General features: G+C 39.9%; 1 protein-coding gene across 9 annotated transcripts in view; it reads right to left on the reverse strand.

The window, feature by feature from the left end:
• The window catches only part of LOC131684083 (uncharacterized), a 421804-nt gene that overhangs the window by 99254 nt on the left and 307600 nt on the right, over nt 1-14950 (reverse strand). Inside the window, exon 3 of one of the 9 annotated variants that reach the window (XM_058966635.1) lies at nt 5451-5795. The exons of the other annotated variants lie outside the window; for them this stretch is intronic. The gene's annotated coding sequence lies outside the window, so the exon portion shown is untranslated. The remainder of the gene's footprint in view (nt 1-5450; nt 5796-14950) is intronic. 9 annotated transcript variants of the gene reach the window in all.

Here is a 14950-nt window from a genome sequence, read left to right on the forward strand (position 1 = left end):
TGCGCAAGAGTTTATCCATGCCTCCGCGTCTTTCGCTATACATGGCCACCATACTCGCTGCCTCAAAATATTTTTGAATTTTGCCGTTGACGGGTGACCCTCATGGGCGATGGAAAGTGTTTTCTTACGCAGATTCTCCGGAACAACGACACATCCGGTTTTGACCAGTAGTCCATCACGCGTACTTAGCTCACCGCTAAGGATTTCAAACTTCTTCAAATGGGTAGGCCAAACTCCTGTTTCGAGAGCGTGCATTACCTCTTGCAATTGTTGATCAACATCGGTTGCTCTTTTAATCTCGTCTAATGTTAGGAAACTGATTTGGTTTGTCTCGAGGGACGCAATTTCCCAAGGACTGGTATCTTCGTCGAACGGGCGGTCTTCCCCGTCATATAATCTTGACGACGGATCAGCAATGTTATCCCGTCCACGTACATATTCCACCTCGAAATTGTACGGACTGAGTCTAAGAGCCCAGCCATCAGCTCGGTTCAAGGCTCGTTTAGAGTCCTCTCGCGATCGATTGAGGATAAATGCAAAGCCTTGTGCGTCCGTGCGAAGTATAAATGGTCGTCCTAGTAAAAAATAAGCGAAATGCTCTACTGCCCATACGGCTCCTAGAGCTTCACGCTAGTTTTGTGGATACCTTTTTTCTGTTGATGTAAGAGCCTTGGACGCAAAGCTTATCACACGTGGGGGTTGTTTATTCCCCTGCTGGACTAATACAGCACCGAGTGCGTTCGGTGAAGCATCCGTGTAGAGAATAGTTTTTTGATCTTCCGTGAAGTATCCGAGAGATATCGTGCAATTGCTGATTTGTTTCTTTAGCTTATCAAAAGCTTTTTGCTGGTCAGAACCCCATACCCAGGCATTGGAACTGGTGATTGCCCACAATGGGCTAGCAGTGTCGGCAAAACCTTTTATGTACGGGCTCATGAATGATGCCAGACCTAAAAAGCTTCTGAGCTCAGAAACCGTAGAGGGAGGTCTAAACCTGCGGATGTCTTTAATTTTCGCCTCGTCGATATTGAACCCGTTTTCGTCCAACTCGTGCCCGAGAAAACAAATCCTGGTTTTGTCAAACTCGCATTTGTTAGTGTTAATGGTTAGATTATTCTCCTTCAAAATCTCAAGAACTTGAGCAACGGTTTTATGCAGGTCTTCCAAGGTCTCTGCAAACATTAATATGTCGTCTATATACACTATTATATTTTCTACTCCTTCGAGGATACGCGACATTTCCCGTTGGAAGATTTCTGGAGCGCAATTCACCCCGAACATTAAACGTGTAAATCTAAGCATGCCATTTTCAGATAAGAAAGTTGTCAAGTCGCGAGATTCTTCATGTAGCTCCAGATGGTAAAAGGCGTTCGTCAAATCAATTTTCGAGAAGAATTTCGCTCCATGGAGTTTAACCCTCATTTCTTCCAACAATGGTAATCGATAATTTTCCCTCTTAATTGCTCGATTCGGTGCCCGCATGTTGACAACCAGGCGGAAGTCATTTTTGCCTTTGGCAACGGCTGACATGCCACTAATCCAGGTTGGGGCTGTCGTTACCCGTTCAACGATTCCCTGTTCTTCCATGTTCTGAAGTCTTGCTCTTGCGCTTTCCCTATAGGCCGCTGGTATGTTGTAATAAGCGTTTTTAATCGGTGGTACAGACTTATCGACACTAAATTTTACCGTAACGCCCGGTACTTTCGGGAATATTTGAACCTTTTTCGATGTCTCACAGCTATTAACGGAGACGCCTACCTTCAAAATCTTCAACTCACTCGCTGTAGATCGACTTAATAGCGAACGACGGCCTTCTGTGACGACCAAAAAGCTTGCAACAATCGACGGTTTCCGGTACCCGACCACCTCAATTTCTGCTTTGAAGCCACACTTAACTGAGATTGGATTCGACGAAGCGTAAGATCTGAGATCGTTGCTGGTCGATAGCCTGAATGGCTCCAACTTCGCGAGACCTGAATTGAATTCGCCTTCTAATTTTATCCAATCGTCGCCGCCAATAATATTAACATCCGCTCCAGAGTCTATCAGGAATCGAATTGGAGTCGATGATCCTAGTCGACACTCGACGAGTGCATCTGTTAACGACAGTGCATTTATTTGCTGGAAGTAAGATGCGAATAAGTACTCATGCTTATTTTGTTTTTAAAATATTTTTAATCATACTGTATTTTTTTATTTTTAGGCAGTTTATATTTAAGAGATAACGAGATTTTAAGCCTTATCCTCATTTACCTTTTTGTCATCTTCATCCTCTATCCATTCTGGTGCGTGCTTCCGTTTTTCCTGAATGTTATTGGCGTTCTTCTTTCGGCACGCTGCTACGAAATGACCGCGTTCTCCGCAAGCATTGCAGTTACGATTTGCAGCTGGACAAGACCCGAATTTGTGGAATAGACGATTGCATTTCGGACAACGAGAGCGACGTCCCAATCCACGATGCCTGCTATCATTTGCAATTCGCTGTTTCTTGGAATCTGTCCAACTACTTCCATCGAACCGGCGCTTCCGTTGTAATCTTTCGTTGGATGGTCGTTGTTGATTTCGTACCACCGCAAATGCTTCAGATGATTCAGCTTGTGAAGTTCCTGCTGCATACGCTTCTTCCCTGGTTGCAGATTGGACTATGAAAGTCGTTTCATACCCAAACATTCTCGCAGTCCTAGCCAATTCTTTATTGCGCATCCCTTTCAACAGCTGCATTCGGACAAATCGATCTTCATCGATGCTGCTGTAGCGGCAAAGGCGTACCTTTTCCATCAGTCGTGCGTGAAAAGCTATGGTCGGTTCATCCGCACTCTGCTTTAGGTTTGAGAACATTTCATGTTCAGCAGTGATGTCCACCATCGACTGAAGATATGCTTCAATATTTTTCACGAAGACTTCATAGCACTTCGGATCTTTTAAGCTCGGGCGGAGCCTGGCAGCTCTGGTTATTCCCTGCAGTTTCTCTCCCAAAGAGAGAAACAGTATCTGGGAACGCTTTACCGGGTCGTTAACGTTAGAGATCGATGCGGCGATTTCGAAACGATCAATAAAACGGTTCCACTGTTCCCACATTCGGTTTGCAGGCACTTCATTTGGGAAAGGTTGAATATTTTCCCAGCGCATAATGCCAGTGCTTGTAGATGGTACTGTGAAATCGCCTGCGGTGTTCCAGCTGCTATCGTCCTCGTACTGTGCCGAATGACTACCACGGGCAGGGTTTGGACTTAACTGTTCCATTAACTGATTCAGCGTTTTCTCCATTTTCTCCATTCTTCGTATGTAGTCCCGATTGTCGTCATGCGTGGCGGCTGCACTGTTGTCGCCATTCGGGTCGTCTGTTGTTTTTTCTTGGTCCTCATCGGTTTCTACGATAGAATCCTCCAAGCTTGCAAGAGATGAACTTGGATTGCTATCACCTTTGCTGAAATCGAAGCTTGCTTCATTCCATACACCACAGTCTTCCGAATCACTATCAGATTCGGGCGCTCGAACATACTTTCCGTCACTTGACATTATCGTGTAATTTATTTTAACCTGCGTATTTCAACCCTGTAAAATATTGGAGAGATTTAAAGTCTCGTTTTATTACCTTATCCTTATAAAAGCCTCTACTAAAGTCATATTTTTATTTTCAGCATCTAGATTGGATGAAGTGCAATCATCCAGCTCAGGGTTGTTTTAATTTTAAGCGAACGGATAAAGTTAATACGTGTATAGGAATTACAAGTGGTTATGTGAGTCCACTGCCAGGGTTGCTTCACGCGGTCATCCCGATCCGCTACCAAATTTTCATCTCGCGGCCATCTTGATCCGCTTCCGAACCCGAATCTCGCGGTCATCCCGAGCCGCCATCCGTGAATAAATTTACGCAGTCATCCCGAACCGCTTTCAACCAGAACTGTGCGGTCATCCCGAACCGCTTTCAATCAGAACTGCGCGGTCATCCCGAACCGCTACCTAAAATTCAGCACATGTCCATCCAACGTACAACTGGACAATTACGCGGTCATCCCGAACCGCTACCAGACTTGTAGTATCCATTTTACCCGGCGCACACCCTAACCAGATTTGTGCGGTCATCCCGAGCCGCTGCTGTAAATGTTTCCCACGGCTAACAGGGGTTACATCCAAAAGCATTATTTGATAAGATGCAATTGAACATTCGAATCGTGATTGCAAAAGTGAAGTAATCAAAAGGTACTTTAATAAGTTGCCAACAATGAACTATAAGTTGCCGTAAACACTATATTACCGAGTTTGCCATACGTTGCTTACTTTATCAACAACTTTGAAACAGATAAATGAGAATAGAATGGTTCGGCGGCCATTTTCCCTTTTTTTGCTTAGTATTGCTCACTTCACAAATTTTTCATGGCTTGGCGGCTATTTTCTTTTTTCTTATGTTTGAGATATTCCTCACTTCACAAGCTATTTTCCCTAACCGAAATTTCTCCCAAGCGATGGGTGATTCCCTTCCAACTATCAAATAATATTCGATTTACTACTGAGAATTCAGCAGCCTGGCAGGATCGCCAATGTGAATATTCCGGAACTAGGGAATCACCCAACGCATTGCGCTAAATAGGTCTTACCTCGTTGACTGCTCGATACGAAAGACGATTGTCGGTGCTGTATGAATGTGTATGTAGCTGCCGTTACGGTAACGTGTCAAGGTTGTGTATACAAGGTTATACAAGGTAGGATATATTTGAGAGCCGCGTCATACGTTACTGGCAGTGTTGTCGGTGCATTATCGTTGTACCACACACAGTAATCTCTAGCTAATTGAATGTGGTTAAAATGTAAAAAGTAAAGATTATTTATTTGGATAGTTGAACGTCTGCTCAATCCAACCATCAAAGACGAAGGTCAGTTGTTTCGCAGATAATAATAATGTATGCTCATCTGATTGCCTTCCAAGTAACAAGCCATCCTAGAGCCAAACGATGGCAATTTAAAACGTGCTGCTAATGGCCTCTGCTTCTCAACATGCAACAAATACAACAGTATAATTCGAAGCAAGGAGAAATAGATTGCTTGTTACATTTTGTCCTGACTAGTTTAGGGTTGTCACTTTCACGATACAAAAAGGTAGCTATTTGGCAGTACACTGAAGTCTTTTTTATGCGGTTTTTTATGCGACTTTTTTATGCAGATTTTCAAAGTTATGCGGTTTTTTATGCGGTTTTCAAAGTTATGAGGTTTTTTTAATGCGAATTTTCAAAGTTATGCGATTCTTTTTATGCAGCTTCCTTTCAATTTCTAGGGCATCACCTGAAGCGACTTTTATCGAAAGATAGACCCTCGTGAATGCACATGCTTAAACAAAAGACATAAAATGTTCATATTTTTATTTTACGTTATAAATTACTAGTCTTTGGGTTAAGGATATGAGAAGCATTCTTGATGCAGTGAAAATAAAAACAGAAAATGACTAAAACTACCTAAACGATACTACCCGGGCAGATGCCGAGGTCGGTCCTGCGATGCTGGGTGGAGGGTGACTTCCAGGTGACAGGCACCCCGACGAGCATATGCCGGAGCTACTTCTCGATGTATTCGAACTAGTCCCCGGCGGTGGGCCTAGTCTACTCCGACGGAGAAATTTCCCGACGTTGAAATTTCTCTCTAAATCGTTATCTCGATGCTGGTCGGTTAGGAGCCGAGGTCAGTTTTGCGATTTCGGGGAGTCACGGTTCCGACAGCATAAGTCATTAAGTGCCTTTACGCTTGTCTGGACATGCCGCAGACTCAGGTGATTCGCATTTAATGCCAAAAGATCCTGATTCCTGCAGAAGAAAAAGAGTTAATTTACTTCAAATCCTTGCTCTTCCTTGAGTACTATGGCTCTTAATATTGAAAAATATTTCACACCTTATGTGTTTTTTATGCGGATTTTCAAAATCATGCAGTTTTTTTTATGCGGATTTTTAAAGTTATGCGGTTTTTTTATGCGGATTTTCATTTTTTTTGGTTTTTTTTTATGCGGATTTTTTTATGCGGTACGTATCCCCCGCATAAAAAAAACTTCAGTGTATTATTTCGTGCGCATTGCTTCAGATAATGCCTTATGTGTGGTATACGATGGAAGAGTCATTCGCTTCGGAATTCTGAAGGACGAATAATCATCCGATTTATACATTATTTGTTTTTTTTTAACATTCAAACATTCTTTTTGATCAAGAGTGCTCAAATTTATGTTTCGACTGAATACAAAAGTAGCAATTGATTTTTTTTCAAATTGTATAAAGCCGTTGTCTAGTAGGATGAAACCAGTCTTAAAGTCGTGTGGTAGGCTGAAGTAGTTATCCCTTCCTAAAAAATGGATCGACTGGTTTGCAGCTTCCATATCGCAAGATGTGACGGAAAACAGGAATCCCTAATTATCTCCGCGTCGAGGACTTAATTGGCTGAAGGGACTAAAATGTGCCTGTATTCAACGGCGTATCACGACCATTTCCCATGCTGTGTCAAACGAAGCTCTGGCACAGTGAATGATTATTTTTCTGCAAGTTGTGGGATTCAAATGATGGTCATGGCTCTAATCAACTTGTCAGGGTTCGTTATATATAAGACAACGTGTGTGGTACCTGGTAGTTGATGAACAATAAATACTGGACATGCAGTGTAAAGTGCTCTGATGCACAATGATGAATGTAGCATAAATGCATATTTAACAGCAACAGCACCTATGGGAGCTTAGTATCCTGACTTCTACAGGAAGGGAATGCTTTCATAGCCTTGGTTCAAGATACGTGGTTCCCCAAAGGCAATGGATACTTGCAAGTAGTTAAAGCTATTGATGAAATTTGCGCCATTACAATTAATGTAGATGGAAAATGCAGTCAAAATGATTACTTTTCGACTTCGTCTTTTCAGAATCTGTGACTGGACCAAGACACCAGATCGACGCAAAATTAAACACACCTGAACGACTTCTAACTTTCGATTGCCAGAAAGAGCAGAAGTTCTGTTTGCTTGTGAGAGATAGAGAAATCGAAATCGGACTTTTAACCAGCAAGTGAATGGCTAGCAATATGCATTGCAGTGAAAGTACGTTTGATGGGCTCTAGCAGACTAACCAAGTCAAATTCGAGTAAATACTTTCTTGAGCATTTTTATTAGCTCAAAGATGCAAAATATGCAAATATAAAGCGATAATTTTTTTTTATTTTTGAGCTGGAGCAAATTTATGCTAAATAAATAGTTATCTAGAGACTAAAGAAATATATTCTGACAGATCCGGATTATTATAAAGAAATAGAAAATATGTCCCGATTTCGTAAATATCCTCATTTTGTCACCTAAATGAAACAAGGAGCAAATTTGTTTAAAATCACTTTATGTGAAAGAGCATAAAATTAACTCGATATCCATTCAAATAAAAATGACAAAGTGTGCACTTTTTATAAGATGGTCTTAATTTTTTGTCCGACACTACACACTAAATTTTGCTTGCCGAATATCAGCAAAATTTTGCTAAATTTTGCCTTGCTGAAATATCAGCTATACTTCCAGCAAAAAATATTTCACTGAAACTACAGCAAATCAAAACTGTCAAAATTTGCTGAACTGTCAGTTTGGTTTGCTGTAACTCAGCAAAATTGCCATTCTTTCACTGATTGTTTCAGCAATCAAATTCTGTAGATTTGCTGATTTTCGTCAAAATAATGGACTTTACTAAAAATCAGCAAAGCTTAACTCTTAGCAAATCCAGTTTTGCTAAAAAGTTCCAGCAAAATATTTTGCTGAAATAAAATACAAACAATTGGTGTGTAGTTGTATGTACCATCTAAACAAGATAGTATGATAACACACTCAAGAATAACCCAAACTAATCCAGACCACCCGTGTCACAGATCGATTATCGCAAAACTTCAGGTAACAACTGTTAATATTAAAGGTGTCGCATCAATACGGATCAGTAGTGAAAAGCTGTCACAAATTAGTCACTAACTGTCGGTCAATATTGAAAGACTGATTATCACCCAACACCCAACACCCGACACATGATGGTACATATCATCTCCGTGGCAGCAGTGCGGGACTGGAAATTACCAGTGAACTAGTAAATGAATGAATGGATGAATGGGTGGGTCTAATAATAGCCGACAGCCCTTGAATCATCCGCTAATCATGAAATTAGTTGGCATTCGTTTGCGTCAATTAGACCGATTAGGTTTGTGGTGTGAGTTGCTTCGTGATTTATGAACCGCTGGTGTAATGATGATGAGCTTCGCGCTACAAAGTTAACGAGTTTTTCTCTGCGTAATGCTTTCATTTGAAGCATAATTTTCGCACATTTGACTTTGGATCGATTTGGAAATTACGCTCTCTCATATGTGCAGTATTCTTCGAAGATCAGACTTTTTCTCTTAAATTTATTTTCTACGTTTTGAAGTTATCAGGATTGCCGGGACATTTTCGTACTGTCCAGAAGCTTAGAAACAATAAATAGCAAATACAAACAATCTTAACAAATCTTTTGTTTAGAGAAATATAACAGCAAGAGCGCAGATCGGAATAAAAAACGTTCTTGGAGGTACTTTTCGAGTCAACCGAGTTCCCATAAATGGAATGCATTGTACAATGCCAACAGCAATTATTCCTCCAGTAGCCAATTACTTTCGATCTTTAGTTTTCAATTTGTGCATTCGAACTTGTTAGATAACTAATTCTTAATCTACAGTGAAAGCATAACCAGAAGACAATTTTTAGAGCTTAAATGCAAATTCATAGTCCCAGCTGCATGTCATACTCATGCTAGTAGGTATAATATGCAAATAAACAAAAGTTGAAGATAATAAATGATCGTCTATGGAAACACCACACCGCAGATACCTAATACATGATTGCATTTCAATTGGCCGATATGAGTTATGATCGGAGGATAGTTTCCTCGAGACTGTATGCAAGTGAGAGTGATAGACATTTATATCACTCTCACTTGCATTCAGTCTCGAGGGACAACGATACTCGCTAGAAATTTTCTGGAATTTTTTTCAAGTTCTGGAATGTTTGAAGGTTGATCTCTTTTAGTTGAAAAATAACATTATTAGTGCCACACCAGTCTAAGAAGGCTCGGGTATAGTGGAAGATGCTAAATCTGGTCATAGTAGTGTAAGGCTTTGGCGAGACCTTAAAAAGTAGAATTTGGAAGGACTTGCTTAAGTAGATTTGACCGTTGACGGTGCCAAATGTGATGATTACCTAAATAATGTTGCCACATCCGGACAACGCTTGCCAAACAAAGCTTTATCGAGCATCGTGTTCTGGTTTAACTTTAGGTTTTAACCATAGGATCATTCGCCTCTCTAATCGGCTTAGAAAAATTTGCAACCCTAAGTGCGTGGTTAGGAATCGAGCCCAGGTAAGCTGCGTACAAGGTCGTTGATTTGCCAACTACGCTATGTCCGTCTCCAGGAAAAATATGTCATTGATTTTGCTCAAAATAAATTGAAACTTTACTCGGAATGTTTGAGTGAAGCTAGAATTGGTTAAATGCCATCCTGGCATTGCTGTACCGCGTTTCCTGCCACTAGTACCATTCCACTTCGTTGTATTTTGGTTTTTGAACGATTTGATCACACGGGATACGAATTCATGTGTGATTCTGAAGTGCTCTGCTTTTGATTCATCGATAAAAAACATTGAGATATAGATGTCAATATAAACTTAAGCCATTTTTACCAACGCACTGAAGAGATACAAATAATCAAGAATACTAGTGTCTATATAGATTTACATCCATCCGCAGTGCGGAGCCTTTAAAATCTCGGAGGCCCATGTGCCCATGCGCAAAGACGTAACTGAAAATAATCCGATTGCTTGCAATCAAAAACCTTTACTGAAGCGGGTGTTTCTGAAACAGCCAAACCCGTTATTCAGCAAATTTATGCCTGTTAATCTCGAATCGTTTATAACGAGTGCGTGGCGTTAGACGTAAATATGTTCAGCATAACGTACGTTAGTCATAAGTAACGATTGGCATGAGATCGGTTCTCACGGTAAAGAGGGAAAAGTCTGTCTTTACCAGGAGACATGTTGGTGGACTCGAGTAATTCGTAGTTATGCTGCTTAAGCTCGACCCCCATCAACAGAAGACAAAAGATAAGCCCGTAAGGTATTAAGCCTGTTCTATTGACCCTGCCACTTCTAGTTTTCCGATCTGTATACTTCACATCCTTGCTCTCACTAGAGCACTATGGATCTAAATTTTCATAACTTTCCTTACCCAGTAATCTCTAGCTAATTGAATGTCGTCAAAACGTAAAAAAGGTATAAGGTACGGTAAAAATAATGGACGTTGGGCATAATTTACAAAAATACGTAGAAATTTTCAACCACAGGCTCGTTTTTCGAATTAGAAAAATCAATGCTATGCTACACCATCCTCTCGTGGTTCGACCTGACTTCGCATGGGGAATCGAAGTCTTTGATGATGAATCATGTTTTTTCCACGAGAAACAATTATCAGGCTTTTAGAAATTTGTTGCCCGCATAAAGCAAAAAAATTGAATATAATATGTATGCGATATCGGGACTTGGTTTTGAACGAATCCTAATTCTAGAAGTTCGTAACTTCCAAAATTATTCAAATTGGAGTAGCGACTGCTGAGGAACATCGAGATGAAAATATCAAACTATTTTTTTTCTAAAAGTGGTGGGTATGTATGTAAAGCTGGCGTGTATGTAAGAGTGTTAACACTCTTAACTCTTTTGGCTTTTCAAATGTTATTTTACGATATCTAGGAATTTCTAAGAATTCATTTTTATCTAAGACTGTTGATACGTATCGGCATCTTCAAACCCATTTAAAAACTACAAGGGGCAGCCCTATGGGGTTGCACGAACTGTAGACGTAGGACTATACTACTTAATGTAAAATATTTATTTTCTTAGTACTTAGTGTGTGGGAAAAACACCCGGACCGGTGAAGAAAAATCAAATTTTAGACAATATAATCACATCTCATGTATAGAACAAGCTTTCTAGTTGCTCTCAAACAGATCCTAAAAGTTCAAACACCCATGGATAACCTCAAGTTTGTAGATGTATTTCGATGCCACAGGATTGTAAAATGGTTAATATTACGTCATGAAAATTAAATTCTTCCGTGACAATTTTTTTTGTACAATGCAAAATGAGTCAACGCTGATGATGATGGGTAGAGCGAAAGAGACAACTAGTACCACCACGACACTATTAGCGCATTTCACCAAAATTCCACGCGGCTTTTCCCGATTGAAAGTAACGGCCGCGCTTAGCCCATCTGTCATAATATCGTGATTTTGCATAGCGAAGGGCTGAATGATAACACATTTTGTTCCAAAAAACAGCCCTGCGTTATGCAACACTTTGTGCAGGTTGATTATACCAGTTGCAAGTGGGGCCAAATTCGCCAAGTTCCGTAAAATTCCTTTTAAATTACAGACTTGATAAAATTGCTTAGATGAGCCAAACTAATTAATCAAATTCTGTTTTAAAAACTGCCCTTGCGTTTAAACCAAAATGGGAAGCTTATTACTAACACTACATTACTTAATTTCAAGCGCAAATAGCAAATACAACCTAGTTAAACCAAAAATTTACTGGCAACATTACAGCGGCATTTAGGAAGCAGTTGGAGCGGTCGCCTGTTGGACGACACAGGGTACCGTCCCTCCACAGCCAGTGTAACGGACTTCTAACTCAGCTACACTGGCTGTAAAAAACAGAGCGCAGTGATCTGCTTCGGCAGCCGTTCAACAGGGAACTGAGCGTGTCTGGCCAAGTCCGTTCTTTAAATAGTCAATGATGACGTCATTCATAGAAGCGTTGCGCGCTAGGTACACCAATCCGTCGTACAGGGCTTGGGAAGCGCTATCTTCTGTGTGTCAATGCGCGATATTTTGACAAGGTTGTATATTATTTAATTTTTTAATGCTATGATATCAAAAATCTTTGGGTTTATCTATTGGAATCTATTCTTAGAAGTATTTCGGGGCGATTTGCGCAAAAAATTTGAAAATTTATCGTGAGATGGCTGAATTATATGCGTTTAAAATTGGACCACTTTTCGTTACATACCATTTTTGTAGAATTTGCAGAGTGCACTCCCATATCGAAAACAAAGACGTAGTCCTACGTCAAAAATTTCTGCTGGGATAATTTCCCAATATTTCAAAGCATAACTTTCACTGTACCGAATGAAATCACTAATATTTTGCGCTATCTGACCGGACATATGCGCATCTATGTTGTATTCAATTCCATAAAATGTACTATATTAAACAGAAATAATTGATTTTAGGAAAGCAGTAATCATACGCGCCATGATTGGTCCGAACTATTCGATCGAGTGAACGAGTGCTACTAGGACCCCTTTGTCATACAATTAACTGTAGAAAAAATAGACCATAAGAAAAAATCGACAGTTTGCATTCTGATGTTTCATGTCAGCTCGAATTCTTCGGTGCCAACATATTCCATAACAGGCGCCAGGCACTGATAGCATTACATTCCAATAATGCATTGACGTGCCAGTTTCATGCATACACCGAGAATACAATGATCACACACCACAGAAAAAGCAGAACTGGACCGTGTGGATCTTCGTGAGCGGGATGCGGACATGAAATTTTAGAGTATAACTCATTATGATTTGGTATTCGCCTAATGTGCCTAAACTGTAATGACAGTGTATCGGTTTCAACGCGTTGCGAGATTTCTCTAGCTGTTGTAAGGTTCTACCTGTCTGTCGACTAACATCTTTATTATATCCGTAATGACGTTTAAGATGACAAGCATATCTGCTATAGATTTTTTTGTTTTTTTGTTTTTTTTATTTACATGGTCATCTTATTTACTACAGCTCTTTCTTTCGAAGCTGAATAAACGGATTTCAAACTTGCACTAACGGGGGGTTTGATGCGAGAGAAACGCGCTCTTTTGCACTGCGGTTTATACACTGAAGTGCGTACTGGCGTGTGCTCGTTGGTTCAGATTCTTCTGGGATACTGATATCATGATTCAGGCACGTGCGCAAGGGGGGGGGGGTGGTTGGGTTTCAAATCCCCCCGCCCACATGAGGGTTTTGAATTACTTGTAACTTCTTGTTCAGGAAAAAAATATACTGCAAACCGTTTTGACACATGAAATTTCATTTGAGTTTTGTCACTCTAGAAACAAGTCAATGAAAAAACCAAGGTGCGAGGGTGGCTGAAAAGGGATGTATGTCAAGTTGGACGGCTTCTCTGAAGGATCGGTTCACATTTCGACAAGCTTCGATATTAGCAACAGTAGTGAGTAGATAGCAGATGTCGGTCAGCGGGCTAGCAACGGCAGTTAAGGAGGAAAAACGCGAAATTTGAGAAAATCGGGATATCGTTGTCTATAGAAATAGCGTGAAAATATACCGCCGATGATTATTCCGTTGGAGTGGCAGCGAAATGGGTCGCGAAAATGGACATCGGTATAGAGTGAAATACCGCTGCCGAAAAGTTCTCAGCACCAGCTAGCAGACAAATAGAAACGACTAGCACCAAGAAGGATAAGAAGCCCGCCGAAGGTGGTTGTACAGAGATGTAAATCCTTATGGTCGACACCTCCGGATCGGTTCATGTCTCAACAGGTAACGATATTTGCAGCAGACCTGAGCAGGTCAGATGTATCGCGAAGGTTGGACAGCAAGTAAGAAAAAGTAGCTATGGGTAAAAACATGACGATTAACACAAAATAAAATAAGCAAGAACACCATCCCTACTAAAGCAGTACTTAACGGTTTCCCGAATAGATGCGTATTGCGAGATACAAGAGGTTTAGGTTTAGTCGGTTGGCTTAACAACTACTACAAACCAATCCGAATCCACCACGAACCAACAGGCAGAGCACAGTGGTCGGAAATACCAAAGACGTGAACTTAATTCACTAGAGGCCAAACCATCGAATATATTCACAGAATGTCTTTGGAGGAATTATTCGTATGAATATGCGCCACAATCTGATAAAATTAAATTGAGGCATGGCTTACTATGATTGAACTAGAAAAAAAAACTTTTTATGCTGATAAGTTAGAAAGTTGGTGTCTTCGACAAAGTTTTAGAAATGCTCATAGTGAAGAATTTTGTTAAACAACTTGAACTTGTAGGACTTAAGGTTATCGATTTATACAGCGTTTTCTAAGGCTTTTCTCTTGAAAAATACTCATTCGTTTTAGAGCTATTGTAGAATTTTAATTTTTTTACACCAACTTCGACGGCGTATAAGAGTGCAAACCAAAATAGACGAACAGTCAATATTTTCAATGTCCAGACTACGCATAATAAAGGTAATAAGGTTTGATGCGTGGCACTCTAGAAACCTATGAATAAGATAAGCTCACTTTGTAATGTTTTTTTTTATTTTTTTCTATATAAAAATAAATGAAAAAAAAATTCGGTTCTTTTTCGTAAACTTTTGTAATTACTAATAAAAAATGTTAAAATCTTCAATAACTTTGAAACGAATAAGTATTTTTACTTACAGTCTTCAACAATATTATGTGGTTTTAATGCCTCCACATTTATTTGGAACATGGTTTGCATGAAAAGTCACAATGGAAATACGCTTCATAAATCAATAACTTTAAGTCCTACAAGTTCAAGTTGTTCAATAAAATTCTTCATTATGAGCATTCCTAAAACTTTGATGAAGACACCAACTTTCTACATCTTCAGTATAAAAAGTTATTTTTTTTTATTTTGAGTGTAGTAAGCCATGCCTAATTTAGATTTTTATCCGGTGGTGGGGAATATTCTTACAAAAAATTCGTCCAAAGATACCCTATGAATATATTCGATGGTTTGGCCTCTAGTGAATTAAGTTCACGTTTTTGGGGTTTCCGACCACTATGTAGCGGTGTCTTTTGATCACTCCTTCTCGATAACAAACATTTACTCTATTTGTTAAACTGAGTCGTTTGGTT

This window comes from Topomyia yanbarensis, chromosome 2, assembly GCF_030247195.1.
Source record: "Topomyia yanbarensis strain Yona2022 chromosome 2, ASM3024719v1, whole genome shotgun sequence".
Lineage (NCBI taxonomy): Eukaryota > Metazoa > Arthropoda > Insecta > Diptera > Culicidae > Topomyia > Topomyia yanbarensis.